We start from the raw sequence: 15,282 nt of genomic DNA, 5'->3' as shown, positions 1-15,282 counted from the left end.
ATAAGCAAACGCTGAAGGATCCGTCTCTGGGTTAATTACGGCGGCGTTTGCGGTGCAGGAAAAATCCCGGAGCGAAATAATGAATATTACCTACCGAGAAACGTTACCTACTGCTAATTGGGGTGCATTTGCATGCTGAAATAAACTAAGACGGAGTTAGTTATTTTGACGAGCCCAGACAGAACGGCGCGATAAATGGAGCTAGAGCTAGACATAATGATGACCATAACCACACACAAGCTGGAATAAATAATCCAAACGTTTATAAAGGCTAAGTGATCTACGCATCATGTATCACTATCAAGTATGGGTAAAGTAGGTACGTGAGAATGTACAAACAAACACAGCTGAGTTAATAGAAGTTAACAAGTAAAACATGAATACAATATAATTGTATTATTTGATATAATGGGCGCCTGAAAGTATATCCAATAATCAGCTTAATTTACTCAAATTAATTGAGCTAATCTGCTCTCAATCTAACGAATTCCCACGAAGAGCGAACTAAGTGAATTAATGAAATTTGTGCAGATGAATGGTTAACAATATTGGACCGTATTCTTTGGGGGGAAAGAATGTGTGATTTTTATTAAAACTTGTACAGGAAACTGGTTACACGAATAGCGTCGGGTTACAAGAAAGAGGTCGGGCCAAGATTCGGGTTAATTCAATAATTCGGTGGATCGGCTATTATCGGGCTAATTCGGCCGGGGCTGATCGATCATCGGCGTGCGCAGGTGGGCGCCTGCGCCCGCGCATCCTTGGGTATTACGAGACGTTATACTTACGGGAATCGGATATGGTCCCATAGATTTTAATTAAAAGGCAAACCACCTTGGAGCCTTTTGAAAATCAAGTCATTTTTGGGAGCCGAACCTTGAATAAGAAATATTTTTTCTTGGATGTCTTAAAAGAGCTGTTCAAAATTGAATTTTTAGAAGTCACAAAATGTTTGCTCTACAATTGAAACAAAGTGCTGGCAATCAGGAATTCTCAATTAAGATAATTTTGAGATAAAAATATGATACAATCATTTATTTCAAAATATTACTTGATAGATAGAGATTAGATTTTTATCATAAACATGAAAGTTTTATTTAAACAAATTGACTGAAATTTCTCATGATTTCACCACCAGTTTAAATCTGGCTCTGGAGTGGGTCAGTCCAGCATCAGTATAATTAATCTTTGTTTAAAACTTAATGGGCCTGATTAATCACGGCAATACGTCTAGGAAGATGTAAGGTAATCGGTGAGTCAGCCAAAGATCTATCAGTCTAGTGATGCACCATGCCCGAAAAATATTATCGATGGTTTGTCTCAAGATTAAAAATAATGTTAGTGAGACGCATAAAAAGCAACGCTGATAGAGTTACCTAAGAGAACCTTTTTAATTTTATTTTTTATAAACGCTCTAAAGAAATTTATGCATGTCGGCCTAAAGGTCCTTGCAATTTTGTCCGAGCAGATATCAGATTTCCCATACAAAGTAAAATGCCGTTCATCTCTCAGAGAGTTGGGTTTTAAAAAAAAGTTGTACCTTTAAATCTTACCATAGAATGGGATCTTTTTTTTTAATGTCAGTCATTATCTTTTTGGTTTGGTAGTAGGTAACTACCTTGTTAGACAAGATTATTAAAGACGCTCGATTATTAAAGTATGTACTTATTCATTATTTTGGTTAAAATCCGTTCAGTAGTTTTTCGGAAACAAAGGAAAAAGTGCAAATCTATCTTGCATAAAATTATTGAAATACCTACATAAGATAATATTGTTATTAATTGATTTAAAATGTTGGTCAACGTTTTGATTTGAACCACTATGAATATCGATGGTCTCTATCTAACATTACGAAAACAAATGCCCCGTTACTCGACTTGTCCTAATCTCTATTACCCACCATCAAACCAAAGGATTTTCATCTCTATTTAAATGAGATAAGGCTAATAACCGTTAATACAGATTACAGCGACAGGTGAATGCGGCGTTATTATGTATTATTCTTTTTAATTGGATGTAAGTTGAGTTATTAGTTTTTGGAGCTCAAAGCTCTATGAAGGTAGAGTAGATTCAGTAAGCTCACTCCGCGGTGGCACGAGAAATAGTTAGTCCTTGCATTCACAATGTTCGTATTTTCTGGAGAATTTGCCTGATAAAAGCAAGATTTTTCTGAGACATAAAGCATTTTTATCGAACCGTGTTATTTATATCATAGGTACTTTTATTAATCTAATAGACCAACAGTTATTGTATGGTATCATACAGCTTAGGATTTTATTACTCGCGATTTAATTAAATATTATAAATTAGGGTTTACGAATATGTAGAGCGGATGTCACGCTCATGTCTGCGATTCTTTTTTGATTCCTGTAGCCTTATCCACGATTAATTAGGCCATTGGTATTTTATTTTCAAACTTTAGTAAAAAAAAATGGTTCATACCGAGTACCGACACTGGCTGATTTAAAAATACAATGCAACTCATTATAAGCAGCAGCGTCATTTCCAAATTAAATTCTATCCTAATCCCTCATTTTATAAAGCATCTGAAGTCTGCACATTTGGCGATGAATCATTAGGCTTGCTCATTCATTTGAATGGTCATCTGATATCACACACGGAAATCAATAAAAAAATTATCTAAAAAAAACTACTGCTGGTTTAAGAGTATTGCAGAGTCCGCGTTGATATCTTCAGCTGTAAAAGACTTACTGGAGATACTACTTACTACTTATTTTATGTACAAACCGAAGTTAAAGTGCCAGCCAGTTGGTTATTAAGTGTTATTTAATAGGCATTATAATATTAGACTGTGATAGAGACGAAATTGATACGTCTACTTGATCAAAGTCGATTGCGTTAACTTTGTGTTTGTATGTGCAATAAGTTTTTTTGTTGATGACTATTGTCTGTATCTAGTTTTATAGGTATTATTAACAGGACGTCAATGCGTCACTAAATCAATGAAGTAGAGCATCAATCAGACCCTAAATGACATAATTTTAAGAAAATGTAATTTCTAAAATGGCTTTCTATTGCGAGTAGAGAGCCTTGATTAAGATTTTATTTTTATTTATTTTCTTTATTAGGAAAACATACAGCTTATATTATGATACATGTAGAATAAAAATAATAAGTCTTACACAAGCCTATGAGTTGATTTAGCCATATTCACGTCCTTTACACACTGGATATCTTCGCTGACCGTTGAAACAAGGGTAACAATTAAGGCGTTGGTACACTGCACCAGCGCAAGTGAAAATGCAGCAAATGACGCCACGCAAATGAAGAATATTGTCGCACGCGGTAAATGCTCCTTAGTAATGACGCGCCAGACGCACCGCTCTGCCCGATAGCTCCCCACACGCTTGTTGACTATTTAATCATTATTGTAATCATTGTCAATTATAGAACTTTTACCGTCTTTTTGTTTTGTTTAATTCGTAAAAGCTCCAAGCCAAATATTTATCGAACAGACTTTACCATTGCGAAACGAGAGCCTTGATTATGATTTACCGTGCACCTACTCACTAGGATGCTCGTATCTTCGCTGACCGTCGAAACAAGGGTAACAATTAAGGCGCTGGCACACTGCACCGGCGCAGGCGACAATGCAGCAAATGACGCCACGCAAATGAAGAATATTGTCGCACGCCGTGAATGCTCCTTAATGACGCGCCAGACGCACCGCTGCCCGCTCCCACACGCCATTTGCGCGATTGTCGACTGTTTAATAATTGCAATCATTGTCGAAGTACGGAGTGAGTTGCAGCTTGAGGTGAGTTGTAAGTGGTAAGGTATGTTTTATTTTAGTGTAGAGCTTTGAAAGTTCAATTGCAAAAGCCAAGCAAGAATCATGGTGTCTGACTGTTATGTATTTACTCTTATTTTGCTATGTGTCTTTATGGTATTTATTATTTATCGTAAACATTCCCAAACATGTATATGTAGATATAAACAATTTTGATTGGGCTCCGCAAAACTTTACCGTTAAAAGCTTTTGATAAGCTTTTAGTTTGCTAATCTTCGATTTTGAAAGTCTGCTAAGATTTAATGTTCAACAGATGCACCATTACTGAACAAAAGGAAAAATACACCATAGAATATTATGGCTTGCCTACTCAACAACTCATCTTAAGTATCAATTTGCATTACGTTAAAATGAGACATAATTATTATGTGAATTGTATAACAATCCAGTGTTTATGAATCCATTCCGAATCTTTACGACCGCTCGAGTAGTCTCATGAGAAAGAAAACTACTTATCATAAATTTTAGAAAAAGTAAGTGTAGGTACATAATAATAGCATGTTGGTAACATTTCCAACATTTTCATCCACTTACATAACAATACGCATTGTAAATGCTAAAACGGTTTTTACTTCAAACACGTATTAACATACAGTGGAGTGTGTAGCGGCTGTAAAGTACGACAGACGTTTATTATAATATACAATATGAGGGCACTAAATGTCGAAGACGGTGATGTTTGCCAGCGAGGGTAGGGAAAGTGCTAAAAGCTATTGCGAATTTCGCTGAGTTCAGTGAGGTTTTGTCTTATATAAAATGTAGAGTTTTTGTATTGATACTGGAAGGAGATTGAAGTGGTATAAATACTGTTATTTAAATACTTAATCTTGAATATGCATTTAGTATTTTAAGATGTATGCATTTAGTTAAGATTACGTTGATTGGTAGAGGGATATTAATGACCGTAAAAAGTCTTAGTCTCGTAATACAAATGAAATATTAATTTCACATAGGTACGTCTAAAGACCTCATATTTAAAGCGATTCTACTGATCTCATAAGTTTTCATTGCTCCCCATTTTATTGAATAAAAATATCTATAAAATTCCATTAACAAAACCCACTAGGTATCAACTCAGAAATGTACCGTGGTATTTTCCAAATCGGCGCTCATATGGGACTAGTGCCAAATGTCCTGAAAGTACACGCGTAACTTTCGGCCGCACCGACATTTTTCATATTTTAATTGACATCGGTCGACGGTATTTTAGATAACGTTACGTAAATTATATTTATGGATGCAATATCCATTTGACAAATAAGTTTACGTTTGATTAGGCATTATTTGACCTAATTTCCGGATTGAGATAATAAATATTGTTTACACGGGCAATCTTGTAAATTATGACGTCAAGCCATTAAAACGTCAAACAAAGGAATTAAAATTATTGGGAACAAAATAATATTAAGTCATTATTTAAAATAAATATTTTATAAGCTCTACAAAACGTACGAAAAGTTACGTACCTATCATGTTGTTTTCTTGGCTACGTCATGTTTATTTATGAAACTCTTAATAAATAAATAAGTTTAATTTCGTATTTTGCACATAGTTTCAATACTTCAGCTCAGCTCAATGCCTTAACAAAATCAAATTGCACAAAAACCCGTAGTATCATTACGATCGGCGTCAATTCGTCAACACGTCACAATTGCCCAATAAAGTTCTGCCAGTTTCGACAGCTGACGAAAACTCTGCCTTATACAGCTGTCGAGAGCTGCACCGTTTATTTGACCCGGACCTTTACTTTGGTTAATGACATTGTAATGATTATTATTTAACCTAGTGCTAATTGCGTTTTATAAATAAATAAATATTGTTTGTTAACAATCAAACTCATTACGTAGCACTAAAATAAATAGAGCTTGTAATTAAGTAATGGATAGGTAAACATATTTAAATGGATTCAAAAAATACACTTTAAATGTCCATAACTTCGAGTGAGTTTGTCATAAATAACTATTTTAATGTACAAGTGGCTTGCTGGCCTTGCTGCATAACGAGAAAAAGTTTAATGCAAAACGATAAAGTCAACAGTTTGAAGTATTTCTGTGACCATCATAGAGTCATTAATTTTAAAGTAATATCTGCAACACAGGTCTGTACTATGAAGTAGGTCTATTTTAACACAGATAGGATAAAATTATAACATTCTCATAACGTTAAAGTTTAAGTAACTAAGCAGCAAATTCAAAGAAATCAGAAAAACGCGAACAATAAATATTGAGTCAATGAACGCAAGCGAAATACATAACATCCATCTTCAATTAGTCAAAAATTTGGTTATTGCGATCCGGTTAAACCGGACCGGTTTTACCGGTTCTCCCGATCCTCTCGCCATTGTACAGTCAGCTCGAATTACTTGACCCAGACCTCGGGAGGCGACGACAGACGCATTCACAACTGTCCCAATAAATCAAAACTAAATGCCTCGGTGTCTTGAATAGGCCCTATTGCGTACCAAAGAGTATCTGAGGAGAATATCAAAGAGTCTGAAATTCAATATCATGAAGTAATAACAAAATATCTAGTACCTTTGTCTAGTACCCATAGTACAAGCTTTGCTTAGTTTGGGACTAGAGGCGCAGTGTAAAATGACCAAAGATTACCTATTTTTTTTTATTTTATCTCTTATTTTATAACATTTTGAAAACAGTATTACACAGTTTTCATAGTTAATGTTTGTCACTTTTAGTCAATTCCAAAAAGAAAACAAGAGATAGTCTTTCTTTCAGTCTTTTTTTCACTCTTCCCAGTAAGTAGGTAACTTATGATTCATAACTGCAGACAAGAAGAAAATATTAGGTAAATGACTTATCTTCTGAATATCTTCACATCTTATTGCGAGCGGTATGAATAAGTAAACTAAAAGTTTATATTATACTTTTTATAACAAGTTGACAGAAGATTGCTTAATTTCCCTTGACTTGTGTCAACCCCTAGCTATTATTTGCCTCAAGGATGATAGACGTATGGCACGGTTGACCCCGACGCGAAGTCCCCATAACTGAGAAGCCAAAGGGGCATGTTGAAGGTCATAATAATACACATTATAATCATGATCAATGTGCCTAAATTTAAAAAAAGTTTTAAAAGCAACTTTATTAGTTGGTTTACTTCATTTCATTTTTATAAGCACTAATTTTAATATTTAAAATAAATTAATAAAAAGTTCATTCTCTGCTCTCTTAGAGGTAATAATAATAACAGCTTTTTATCACGATAATTCAGACTGAAACAGAAGTTTGTTTTTAGTAGGTTCTTGAGTTTTAGTAGATAGTTATACTTAATTTACTAAGTTAAAATTACCACTGAAAGTGCAATAAAGGATAAAATATAAGAAAACTATCTCGGTACTAACTCTTAGGTAGATAAGAAGGCACTTAATGATTCTTATAAAATTCTTATAAAATAAGTTCTAAAGGCTTAGAGTAGTTATTAAAACAAGAAAAATAAGTGCAAAGCAGATCTAATAAAGCATATTTTATGCATCCGTTTTCTTAAATGGATAATATTATGGAGAATGGATCATTAAGAATTTCCGAAAATCAAATTAAGTTGTATACGCCAGCCATGTGCATCGTTGGACCAATCGATAGGCCATTTCTAATGAAAAATTGATTCCATTTGGCAAATTGATGCCTACACATTGGGAATGCAATTAGATGCTGAGAGAAAGTAGCCAGCATATAATATGCAATTAATTATACACATTTAAAAAAAAATTATAAAGTAAAAATTTAGTTAATTAGAGCTGCTTAGAGATCATCAAATGATGATACAAGAATGGCAATAAAACTATTCTTACAGATCAGTTCCTGCACTTGTTGGTCAGACAGATATATTTAATCCTTGTTTCCATTACTTTGGCAAACATCCCAGGTAGTAACCCAAAAACAAGTTGCAAATCTCGATGACGAGCTCAAGGCGCGGGCCATCGCCGCATCGCGCATTACGTTCGATTGTAGGGCAGGAGCCTAATTGCCGGCATTGTGACGGCATGCAGATGTGAATGGGCTTTGATTTGGGCCCGGCCGGGGCGCGGGGCCAGGGGACAAATCGCTCGTTACGGCTGCAGGTAAACTTTCATTGAGCGTCGGAAGGCGTCCGACGTGAGAGGCGGCCGACAAAATGCCCTCGTTATTTGCCGCCGAATCACTCGCTCATTGTGCTCGGGGAAACGGTAGACGCGGTCGCCGAACGAAAAAGACTTTAATGAGCCGTGAGAACGCTCTAAATGAACGATTGTGCAGAGGTCTCCGTTTAATGAACGATTGATATTAAAGTGGCTTTGATTAACGCTGCCAATGCGTCATTGTTTGAATGGGCTGTAATGGAAGAGGTAATTAAACGGAAATCCTATACAATACGATACTACGTTATACTGTTGCCCCCAATTGAACTAGTATTTAGAAACCTTAATGAGGATTAATCAGCTTCCAATAAGCAGTCAGTGCATGTAACAGCAATCATAAAATAAGACTGATATTGATTGTTTGTACCAGCACTTGCTGCTAACCCAATTTTTTTTTGACTCTACAAATTTTCTTCATGAAAATTCCCACTTCATTGACAAGGTAAATTAATACAAGTTTTGAAAGATTTTGACGAATTTCGACATTTGCCAGACCACCTGTTGCTGGAGGGTGAGAGAAAAACTGAGGCTCACCTCACCCCCCTCCTGATCTCGACACCATGCCAATTAAAATCTGACTCTTGGCGTTTTGTCGTGTACTCGCTCTATGCACAAATTTGAAAGACAAGTTGTGTAGATTGAAATTAGCCAAAAGGAACATGGGTGCCTTAATGATGATAAAATCATTTTGATTTAATGAACGGTGGCTGGCATTGGCAACTCATGAAGTACTTATTTCTGTAGGTCTGTCAGGTTTGGGTCAGAAGATAAACTTATAATTGTTTTTCTAGGAGATCCCACTGCTCTGAATTTAATTACCTGGCTGTACCAATTTTAGTCTTAATAACTCATGCTTTTAGTTCGTGATTCTAATAACGAAGTGTGATTCTGCAATCCATTGACTAGAAAAAGGAAGTCATTTAGGGAAAGCTAAGTATTTGTTCCACCCACAAGGTAGACCGACGACCTCATAAAGGTAGCAGGAAGGCGCTGGATGCATGCCGCTACCGACCAGGCGATGGGGAAATCCTTGGGGGAGGCTTAAGTTCAGCATCAGCAGCCAGACGTCATGTGGCTGAAATGATGATGATGAAGTATTTTTTGAAAATGTATGCATACCATTTTTGGTTAAAACTAAAAAGTTCTATTAGTAATTTCAATTCTCTATAGTCTATAGCTTGAGTCTTCTACCATACGGAGTCCCATTTATATTAAAGGTCTTGGTTCACTGGAAATCTTTTCCACCCACGTAGTCGCACTTACAGCTAACAAGAAAAGATAATGAAAACTTACCTAAAGCTGACGAGTACTTAGTTACAAACATGAATACATGAACGCACATCAGACTACACATTTTGGTTGCAATATCATCCTTATTACAACTACATAGAAGCTACAGTGCTTACCTTGATGTACCGTCGTCTGTACATAGCACACTCCTGCGCAGTGTACACAGATAATAAATTGTGGCACCGGGCCAACGTGCTAATTTATCAATGCTACGTTTACTTGCTTCCTATTTTTTCTAAACTTGTCAGTACATTAAAAAACTCGCATGTCGATGAGGCAGGTGTAGAGGGCGCCTGAGGCGACGGAACTGTGTCCTGCCAGACTACCACCTAGTATTTTTTGTTACGAAAATGATACAAAATTATTCAAATTTCGTAATAAACATCGAGCGATTCAATTAAAGGAATGTTTAACACATTTTTAATAAAAAAAATAGTTAAAGGAAACATTGTACAGGTACCTATTAATTTACGCGGTTCCTTGCCATGAATAGTTTTTAAAACCCGCTACAAATGACTTGGTAAGGTAGGAATAAGTTAATAAAGATCCATAATGAACAGTGGACATCCGCATAGGCTTTCATAAGAGCGATTACGCACTGCATCCGATCCCAATCCGAGGTTGATGGAATTTATAAGGTTTCACGAATTGGATTCGGATGCTGTACGCAATCGCTCATTCAAATATGTATAGGTACTAATTTCTCTTCTATGATCTGAGGTACTAATTCTACTTAGATTCGTCACATCTTAAATTCACTGCAGAATGCAATGCTTAATTGCCTTAATAAAGTGATAAAACTTTTTTTGAAGTCATGACATTGAGACATGATGCTGACCAGGATATTTGTAATATCTGCAGAATTCAAATCACTTATCCAAAAGGGGTGACATATTTTATATTCGCTCCCCTTTTCAACAGCAGGTTATATTTGAACAACCGCCATTTATATTTATTGCTGAACATTTGGTGCCTCCAGGTCAGTCGGTGAAAGGACAGGTGTCGGGTGCAACGGACCGGCCTGCCACTATTTATATGCAAATACAAAACTTAATTAACAGCAAAAATATAAACACTCCCCCCGAGTGCCACGGGCCATAAAACTAATAGGCACCTATTAACAGTTCCGCCTTAGCTGTTAATTTAGAATTAACAAATTTCTTCTATGCCGGCCATTGTAATTATGTTGTTACTCATCGGCCATGAGATAGTTGAAGGAAATGTTAGGGTGCTTTAAATATTCATGTAATATTGAGTTCCCGTGCTGTATTTCTATTGAAGTTTGTGCTTCGCCCGCGGCACCGACTAAAACGCTTCCTTTTGGGAATGCGTATATTTCTGAGAAAAAAAGAGCCGAAGTGTGTCGCTTGGGATTAGCGTAGTTTTCTAACGATGTTTTTTTCGTAATCGCATGTTGTAGAGACGTATTAACATACATAATTATAGTAGAGAGCGAGTGGCGTCCGGCTGCGCTTGCGTCAATTTTGGTTTATCAATGAGACCTTTTCGATTCACTTCGCTAGGATTTTTTTGGGATAAAGTAGTAATTTAGGATAGTATTATGTCAATTTTACTACAGAAATTTTAAAATACTCGTAGAGTCAGCGTCCATTAGTTAGTTCGTGATACCCAAAGTAGCCAATAAGTTCGCAACATGTTTTTATTTTCAACTAGCTTATGCCCACGGCTTCACCCGCGTGAAATTTCGTTTGTCACATATCGTCATAAATTATAGCCTATATGTTACCCGTTATTCTGGGTTCTAAACAATAATACTGTAAAGTTTAATCAAAATCCGTTTAGCAGTTTTTGCGTGAAAGAGTAACAAACATCCAGACATCGAAACTTTCGCATTTATTATTATAAAGGTTGTGCTGTCAACTTTTTGGCCACTTTGGGTGACACGAACTATTTGACGCTGACTGTATGTAACATGGCAGTAGTACCAGTACCCATGTAAAACTAAAAATAACCACACAAATGTAGAGACATTTAATACTGTACGTTTCTAGAAAGAACAATAGTGCTGAGGTTAGTAATAACTTCCAGAGGTCACATTAACATTTCAAGCGTAGTGTCGTGTGACACCTGTCTGCCGTGACAGACTACCGGGTCACTGTGAACCAGACTCAGCGTCGTCTTGGAATTAGGGGTCAACAAGCAAAGAGTGAAACGAAAACGGTAGTTAGTAAAAATGTACTGGCGTTGATACTGACAGGTTGTTAACAGTTTATGTGATAAGCAACATGATATTTTTTTTTATTCTACTCAAAATTGTATTTCATAAGACTTAGATTTTACTAGTGATGTCCATCCAAAGTGTACACCTTTTGTTAGACACATTTTGTTTGAAGTATAGTGATGGCTCTCTACAACAAAACAAAGCAGTAACATTGCTGTGATTGAGATCTATAAAAGCTTTCAAAGACTATATTAGAGGTCGGTTTCGATACTTTAGCTCTTTGTAGCGTCATTTTGTCCTGCTGTGTAACGTGAAAGTGTCGTAGTAGATTACATAAAATTGGGTCGTAGCGATCTGTGGAAAAGCTCCAGGACACTCATATCAATGTGTAATAACAAAAAAAAAGATACAGAACCCATGGCCATCACTCTACCTAACGCTTTGTTTTTGTCTCATAAAAAGAGTGACATTGAACTTCACTTCACACATTATACGTGTATCTACTACGCAACTACGGTAAAAAAAAAATATTTTTATAATTTACTATTTAATCTTGAATTTTGTTTTAAATGCTTAACATTGTAATATAACGGCAAGGTACAATAATGTATTTTACAGATATAATACTCAATACTTTATTACTTATCATATGTGTAGTTAGTTATAATATACCTAATTCATAGCCCTTACAGAGCTTTTTAATAGCTCACAACTTGCATATAAATGGGACTAGTAGACTTCCAAAAAGATGTCACGTTACAAGCAATCGAATCAGTGAGACAATACACGGAGATTCAGCGCACGTGATTTCAATATTTCATCTCGAAGGGCGCATTCACAGTGCGGTCTCGGGCTCACGCGTACCACTCCTACAATTACGCGCTTGTGTCATATTTACAGCCCAGGTAATTGCCATTCAATTACGAAGCCGGCCTGCTGGGCGAGCGAGCGAGAGGTCCGACGGCCAGCGATCTTGCCTACTCCCTCCCACACGCCGTGCAGCCGGCCTGCCATCAATCATCGAACACCCCCCGCCGGGCGCCCGTAGGGATGGGAAACGTCACAAAGCGAGTGTCTCAGTTCAACAATGGTCGATAAGTAGGCAAACGCCACGCTAAATTGATTTTGAACAGTTCCGAATTTGAACGCTGTTTAGCATCTTCAACCTGTTTAATGGTGATTCGATCAAGTCAAATTATATTTCACATGAGTTAACAGCCTTTAGTATTCAACTAGCGGCCGCCCGCGACTTCGTACGCGTGGATCCCGTTTTACCCCCTTCATCTATCTTACGCGGTTTAGATTTTTTCATACAAATGTTTTTTCCCGCTAACTCCCGTTCCCGTTGGAATTTCGCAATATCCTGTTGTAACTAAGCTTTAAGTTTACTAAGGGACCTGCATGCCAAATTTCAAGCGTCTAACTTAAGCGTTTTAGATTTTTCATACAAAAGGATTTTCCCGGTAATTCCTGTTCCTGTGGGAATTTTGCAATATCCTGTTATAACTAAGCTTTAAGTTTACTAAGGTACCTGATTGCCAAATTTCAAGCGTCTAACTTAAGCGGTTTAGATTTTTCATACAAAAGGATTTTCCCGCTAATGCCCGTTCCCGTGGGAATTCCTAAGTATCCTATAACCTGCCCAGGAGTATGAAGAATAATTGTACCAAGTTTCGTTAAAATCCGTCGAGTAGTTTTTGTTTCTATAAGGAACATACAGACAGACAGACAGACAGACAGACAGACAGACAGACAAAAATTTTACTGATTGCATTTTTGGCATCAGTATCGATCACTAATCACCCCCTGATAGTTATTTTGAAAATATATTTCATGTACAGAATTGACCTCTCTACAGATTTATTATAAGTATAGATTTACAGTTACTAAAGTGTTACATGTAGCCTCTTGAAAAGTTGTCAAAAACCACAATACAACCACAGTAGCATTCAATCGTAGACGACTTCATGTTTGTAACAATGGATAGATTTTGTCTATGTTGGATTGGCAGCTTTAGTTTAATGTAAACCACGTGTACAATGATGACAGGCTGAATTGGACGATAAATCAACGTAGAAATATTTAATTGCTTTATAGAAATTCTAATGTTTACATGGCTAAAAATAGTAGATAATCTAATCTAGTTACCCCTTAAAGAATTTCATTTTTCATCTACTATCATGCAAAAAGATATTAACATATTTTCATAGTGCAATTCCTTGTTACACTTTAGCGATATTGGCATGGAACAATTTTTATCGATAGCGCGTCAACCCCCAACCCTCGCGGTGCTGTCACAGGTATGCAATCTTGCTCTATAGCCGCTATACCTTTACCCTGTTGCACTTAGATTCCTGTTCGGTCCAATATTTTGCTTCGTGCCGTAACTCAGAACGATTTAGGCTTTATCAATTTTGTCATCGATATTTTATGGCATGGTTCACCGACAAATCGCAATTCTACACGTGTAACCCTTATCACATTAAATCCTTGAGAATTTTACTGTACAAAAGTACAGGAAATCCAATTCGTTCTGGTTTCTTAATGTTATCTTTACTATTCGATATTTCAAGATCTTGCCTAGAGAATAATCTTGATGAATTATTAAGTGCCCATTAATGGATAATTACACTGGGGAACAGTCATTTTGCGGCATGGTAGTTTAGAGTCAATTCTGTATGCGACTAGTGTGCTGAATACTAGAAAAATATTAGATTTGTCAAATTGTCTCTAGATTTTGAGATAAATACTATTAACTGTTTATATGAAAAAAAAACCAAAATAAAAATACCAATCTGCATAAAAAAAATATTTACACTAAGATCCTATTTAAGAACGATATAAAAATTAAAAATATATTTGCTTTTCATCAAATAATAGAAAAAAAAACTACAAAAAGCTTTTTCTGTAAGCTTTTATGTTATGGTTTTGGTCAGGAAAATTCCATAATTATGGCAACAGTAATCAGCCATCATCTGGCGGTCCCATTGACCGTGGATGTCATTCTTCCACTATCCAGATGTTCTGGTAGAACCGTTCTGCTTATTCCTCACTGTAATCACCCAGATTATGGGAGAACGTGTCCAAATAGCTATTGTTAAAAAAATATTAATACACAAATTAGATCCTTATGTGTTAAATTTTTCAAACAACCTATTCTGAAAAGCCTGGTGCTCTATGACTCCCCAAATATTGTTTGATTACTAAAACAAAAGCTTAGCCATGCTTCAGATTCAATTTGTGTTATGTGGTTTACAAATACAGTGTCTTAATTAGAGTACGGATTTGCGGTCAATCGAATTTATTTTTTCCGTATTCAAACGGACGTTTCAGGACATAAAGGACTTTAATTTGGCTGACTTTTGATCATTTTAGTGATTAGAAAGCTCAGTTCATATCTTTGGCTTTCCAAATTGAAGTCCTTTACGTCCAGCTTGACTCCAGTATGGCAAAGAGTCTTCACGAGTCTTGCAGACGATATTGGACCCCCAATATTTATTATTTTATGGAAGTTTTATAAGACAGTATGCTTGGTAGGTTTTTATCACTACCTTCGTGATCTTATTTCTTTGCTTTTGTAAGTTTAGAAGCCAAATATTAACAAAAACTGTTGGGATTGTAAACGCAAGGTTTTCATAATGAACACATATTTTTGAGACAAAAAAGCTCTTTAAAAATTGATTTAAAAGACACAAACTGTTAATTTCAAGGTCTAGTAGCTGATTACTAAATTGTTGTAACTACAACTACACTAATACATGAGTAGAAAATAAAACTTAGTGGGTATAATCAAATTAATATAAGTTTAGGGAGGGTCGTTTAATTTTTTTCATTGATTTCTTGTGTCTCGTTTATCTCAAGAAC

This window comes from Ostrinia nubilalis, chromosome 3, assembly GCF_963855985.1.
Source record: "Ostrinia nubilalis chromosome 3, ilOstNubi1.1, whole genome shotgun sequence".
Classification (NCBI taxonomy): domain Eukaryota; kingdom Metazoa; phylum Arthropoda; class Insecta; order Lepidoptera; family Crambidae; genus Ostrinia; species Ostrinia nubilalis.
Note: the sequence above shows the minus strand (reverse complement) of the source record.